The sequence below is a fragment of the Peromyscus maniculatus genome, chromosome 1 (assembly GCF_049852395.1).
Source record: "Peromyscus maniculatus bairdii isolate BWxNUB_F1_BW_parent chromosome 1, HU_Pman_BW_mat_3.1, whole genome shotgun sequence".
NCBI lineage: Eukaryota > Metazoa > Chordata > Mammalia > Rodentia > Cricetidae > Peromyscus > Peromyscus maniculatus.
The window spans coordinates 91,812,780-91,818,779 of NC_134852.1; the positions used below are offsets into that span (position 1 = coordinate 91,812,780).

At 46.0% G+C, this 6,000-nt stretch overlaps 1 protein-coding gene across 1 annotated transcript in view; it reads right to left on the reverse strand.

The window, feature by feature from the left end:
• Blm (BLM RecQ like helicase) overlaps positions 1 to 762 on the reverse strand; it is a 92,514-nt gene extending 91,752 nt beyond the window's left edge. The window contains exon 1 of the mRNA XM_006969992.4: positions 652 to 762. The gene's annotated coding sequence lies outside the window, so the exon portion shown is untranslated. The remainder of the gene's footprint in view (positions 1 to 651) is intronic.
• Positions 763 to 6,000: the final 5,238 nt, after the last annotated feature.

Here is a 6,000-nt window from a genome sequence, read left to right on the forward strand (position 1 = left end):
TCTACTCCCCAGGCTTCTGCCTCTCCGCTGCTCCATCTTGGGATCCCTCAGTCAGTCTTTCCTACCCCTGCCCCTTAAAGTGGTAGGCCCAGGAGCGCTGTGTAGCTGAGGATGGCGCCAGGAACTGTCAGGTGGGAGGCCGGACCATCTCAGCCATCAAGCGACCTGTGAGCAGGTTGCGGGAGTGGGAAAGCCTGAGGCAGGATGTACTTCCGAGCTGTGCAGGTCTTATTCAAATCTTATTTCTGGCATCCAAGCCCACCAGGTCTGAGCTTCGGATTCTCGACGTCTAAAACCGGGGCAATTCAATTTCCCCTCCTCTAAAGTCTCGGGAAAACGTGTTGATGAGGGGTCGTTGCAGCCTTAGGCACACTCCGGGGTGAGATCATTTCTGGCGTGTGACAGACAAAAAGCAAGATCCTGGACCTTAAGGAACGTGTGGACAGCAAGGCTCAAGCCTCGGCCGCCTGACACGGCCTTTTCTGGGGCTCCGGGGTTCTTCTCCCCACTGGGCTTCTCGCCACCAGCGAGGCTACGTGGAACTGGGGCGGACTAGGGGAATGGCCGAGGCCTCCGGCTCCGGGCCGGGCCGGGCCGGGGGGAGCGGGTTACCCGGCGGAGCCACCGCAGCCCCGACTCCGCGGAACTCACCTCACTCGGGCTCACGCCGCGCCAGGCTGAATCACCATCCAAACTCCGCGCGCCGCCAGGGCCCTCCGGCGCCCCGCTCCGCTCGCTTCGCGCCGCAAGAAGGATGGTTCTGATTGGGCGAGCCCTGAAGGGACTGACCAATACCGTGGCCTCTGGCAGCTGGCCCCGCCCTTTAGAGCCGCTGGGGCGGGATCACCCGAGCACAGACTCCCAAAGCCCAATTAGAATCCAGCTGGTGGGTCAGGTGACTGTGGCAAACCTACCGGGCTTCCGGCGCTAGTAAGGCTTTGTTTTTGTGGGTTTGTTTGGTATTTTTTTTTTCTAGTGTTGGGGGAAAAGCACCTGGAGCTCAATCTCTGACATGATAGGAATTTTCTGGTGCTTGGAGGCACCTGAGACTTGCCAGTTCCCATAAGGCAAGCGAAGTGTCTGTGTTCCTTCTCTTGGATCTGATGCTCCGTTCTTGTGAGATTTCGGCGGTCTTCCACTGCTGTGACTGATGAGGAACTGGGGTCTCGAGCTCCGATGCTTCAAGGGAAATGCACAGTGCCTGAGTGCGAAGCTTCGGTTCTAGCGGATAGGTGGGTGCCACTAAGAATGTGGCCCTTGGGGCTGGAAAGATGGCTCAGTGGCTAAGAGCACTGACTGCTCTGCCAGAGGACAGGATTCAGTTCCCAGCCCCCACATGGTAGCTCACAACTGTCTCCAACTCCAGCATCCATCGCCCTTACACAGACAGACATACAGGCAAAACACCAATACGATATTAATAAAAGAGACGCGGCCCTGGGTGATGCCTGATATTCTAGTTTTGTAATGTTCAGTGTTTTTGAGACGGGACCAGGTTGACCTCAAATCTCCCACTAACTGTATAACAGAAGACTTGAACTCCTGATCCACCTACCTCCACTTCCCAAGGACTGAGATTACAGCCTTGTTCCACCATGCTGTGCTCTTCTAAAACTGTCTTCCCACCCTTTCTTCTGTCCTTACCGTCTTATAAAGAGTACATTCTGTAAAAAGTCTCATCAAAACAATATACCCTTTTATGAATTACGCCTCAATTAAAAAAAATTGTTTTGATGAGACTTTTTACAACTGTGGCTGGATGTCTTTCTTTAGTCTTCCAAGAAGGGCCATTTTACTTTTTTAGAGTTACTTTTTAAAGTCATGAGGTCAACAACTTGGACTACTATGCTTGTAAGTGCTAATGCAAATTAAAACCCAAGTTGACCTCCAGCAGCAGTTCATTCTATGTTGACAGCGAGAGAACACTTTGCCTGTTAGGATACTGTTACTCGTGGACTGAAATGCTGAAGAAACCCCTCCCCCTATTTTGTTTTTTGCAAAAATCAAGGTATATTCTTGGGTTTCCTGGTTGACCTCAACAGATAAACTGAGCTGATAGTTTTAGTTCAGAAATGATCTGAATGTAGATTTACAGTCTACGTGTACAGCTGGCTAAGTGAGATCGCTTTCACAGTTCTGCATGTATCCCATCGGCTCCCCATTAGTGACTGAACTCTTAAAACTGGTATTGTAACATTATCACAATGTTTTGCGCCAATTTTATAAACTTTACAGTGCAATATGTGTTCCTTTTCTGAGGCAAACCAAAGGTATATTTCTCAAGGTTCTGCTGCTAACAGCAGCGTTGATGGAGGATTTTTTATACATTTGTAATAGATAGAAATAAACCAGAAAGAAAGAAGAAAAAAAAGTGGTGGAGGAAAAGGTGAACACTGCAAGAATACTCAAAAGGGCTGAGAGTTTCAAACGCCAAGAATGGCTTTGCATAGTAAATGGAATAGAACAGCTCTGAACTATAGCTTACTTTTCCTGGTTTGGTCTGACAGAATGATTGAATGCTTTTGTACAAAAATCAGAGCCTTAAAAACAAGGATTTGGTGAGATTGTAAAATGGTGTGCCACTTTGGCAAAACAGTTTGGTGGTTGGTCAAAATGCAAAACATTGTTACTCTGTTACTCAACAATTCTACCCTTAGGAATATATCCTCAAACTACTGAAAATGTGCACCTATGAAACATGTACATGAAAGTTTATAGCAGTATGTTGCTAATAGTAAAAAAGTTAAAACAACTCAAATAGCTATCAAATACTGGAGAGAAATAAAATGTGGCTTATTCATACAATAGAATATTACTAAGACATAAAAATGAATGAGAAACTGACAGATTAAATGACTTTGGTGAACCTTCATAATTTCATTTGTAGATCTTTCCATTTCTAATATATAAATACATTTGGGATTATAAATTATAAATGTACTGCCTCCTGTCAACATTGCATGTTTCTATTTGATGATTTCTGTGTCAAACATTATATGGAAATGTTTCCAAGTATTTTCTGTATTAACTGTGAATGAATAGAACAAAATAAATTGCCTGTGATGGAAAAAAAAAAAAAAAAAAGAGTACATTCTGCCTTTAATCCCAGCACTTGGGAGGCAGAGGCAGGTGGATCTCTGAGTTTGAGGCCAGCCTGGGCTACAGAGCTAGTTCCAGGACAGTCAAGGCTACACAAAGAAACCCTGTCTCACTAAACCAAAGAAAAGGAAAAAGGGAGTAAATTCAAATCGTTTCAGCCATATGGAAAACAGTACAGAGGATTTCAAAGATACTAAAAATTAAGCCACCGCATGACCCCACAATATCTCTTCTGACATATACTCCTCAAAATTAATAAGTCACACCTTCCTAGAGCCATCTGCTTTCCCTTGTTCATCGCCTCATGAAACACGATAGCCAAGATGTGAAAAGAAGCCGTCGGGGGAGAGAGTGGGAAGAGTTTCTAGCACATGCATAGTAGAATATGCACCCTGTAAAAAGAACCAGATCTTGCCATTTGCCACAATATGGGTGAGCTCGGGAGACATTGTGCTAAGTGAAACAAGCTAGGCACAGAAAATCATTGCATGATTTTATATGTGGAGTCATTACAAAATCCCAATATCCGTATCTAAAGAAAACTGGTGGAGAGACGGTGAAAGGACACGTAAGAAAAAAATATCTAGAGATCCAATACACAATATGCAGGTCCTGTATATTGCATGTCTGTTAGATGATTAGGTTTTATAAGAACCCAGAAAGGATGACTGCAGATGATGACTAAATTCATCTATTTTGTTATAGTAACCTGGCTATCTATACGTGTCTGCATCTGCAGGCATCATGCTGACAAACTGATACAAAGTACTTTTTTTTTTTTTTTAGCAGTGTCTCACTATGTAGCTGTGGCTGGCCTAGAACTTACTTACCTAGGCCAGGTTAGCCCCATGCAGAGATCTGCCTTGACTCTGCCTCCTGAGTGCAGGGATTAAAGGCATGCGCCACCACACTCAGCTTCTGCTGATTTTTAAATAGTGAATAAACAAAACTGCTGTTTCAAAACAAAACCCGCCGGGCGATGGTGGCGCACGCCTTTAATCCATCACTGGGAGGCAGAAACAGGCAGATCTCTGTGAGTTCGAGGCCAGCCTGGGCTACAGAGTGAGTTCCAGGACAGGCTCCAAAGCTACACAGAGAAACCCTGTCTTGAACACCCCACCCCAAAAAAAGAAACAAACACTATGCCTATCTGGGCTGGAGAGATGGCTCAGTGGTTAAGAGCACTGGCTGCTCTCCCAGAGGACCCAGGTTCAATTCCCAGCACCCATATGGCAGCTCACAACTGTCTGTAACTCTAATTCCAGGAGATCTGACACCCTCACACCAATCCATATAAAATAAAATTAAATAAATTATTATTTTTTTAAAAACCAGTCATACAATAGTCTCTTAGAGGCCCTTCTTTGTAGTAAACTAAGAAGAAATTTGGTTTTGTTTGGCAGCACCACATCGTGAACCTAAAGCCTCCTGTGTGATAGACAAATGCTCTACCAGTGAGCTACATATATCTCCAACCTCACCTCTCCCCACCCCCAGTTTTGATATTTTTGTTTTGTTTTGTTTGTTTTGTTTTGTTTTTCGAGACAGGGTTTCTCTGTGTAGCTTTGCACCTTTCCTGGATCTCGATCTGTAGAATAGACTGGCCTGGAACTCACAAAGATCCGCCTGGCTCTACCTCCCAAGTGCTGGGATTAAAGGCATGCGCCACCACCGCCCGACCAGTTTTGATATTTTTATTACATTTATTCATTCATTCGTTTGTTTGTTTGTTTGTTTGTTTGTTTTGTTTATATGTGTAGGGGCGTGTGCATAGCACATCAAGCATGTAGTGGTCAGAGGACAACTCTCCTACCCTGTGCGACCCAGGGGTCAAACTCAGGTCATCCAGTTTGGCAGCAAATGCCTATGCCTGCTGAACTATCTTTTTTTGAGAGTCTCATGTAGCCCAGGCTGGCCTTGAACTGCTGATCCTCCTTTCTTTACTTCTTGACTGCTAGGATTATAGACACATGCCACTACACTCACCTCCCAACCCTTTACACTTTTGTTTGTTTGTTTAAGACAGGGTCTCACTAAGTTGCCCAAAGTAGACTTGAATTCACACTATATTTAGGCATGCCTTGAAATTTCTTTCTTTGGGGTTTTTGTTATTGTTGTCCTTATTTGTTTTTGAGACAGGGTTTCTCAGGTGTAACCCTGGCTGTCCTGGAACTTGCTCTGTAGACCAGGTTGGCCTTGAACTCAGAGACCTGCCTGCCTCTGCCTCCTGAGTGCTGGGATTAAAGGTGTGCGCCGCCGCCGCCGCCGCCGCCGCCGCCGCCGCCGCCGCCGCCGCCGCCGCCACCACCACCACCACCCAGCTATGCATTGAAATTTCAATGCCTTTGCCTTCCAAGAAGCAGGCCTGAATCACCAGGCCCCAATAATTGAGCAGTTCTTCAATACCAAAATGGTAAAACACGCAGAATAGAGGTAAGGAGAAGATAAGAACAATCTACCAAAGGAATGAAACCAACAACCCTAGAGGCCGAGACGTGAGTGTGGTGCTCACAAAGTCATGAAGAGAGCTCAGCTGAAATGCCCGCGTGTTGAGTTCTCCTTTGTGTTTATCTTCATTGCAATCACTGCCCCCAGTCAAGCCACTGTGCTAGACAGGCCCAGAATAAATACCACTCAGAGGAGGAGGAGGAGGAGATGTAAGTTAATGTTCACAGTAACACTGCAAGCTGACTGCAGTGGTGCGTGCTTGTAACTGAAACACCAGAGAAGCAGAGGCGGGAGGATCTCCAGTTAGAGGTCAGCCTGAGGTACACAGCCAGAGCCTGTCTCAAAACCAAACAGTAACAATCCAAGTCATGCATGTGCTAGCTGGGGTGGCGGCTTCGCAGGAGAGAGGCGCCTGCAGATGTGGAGGACCAGGGGAGGCTGCAGTGAAGGTGT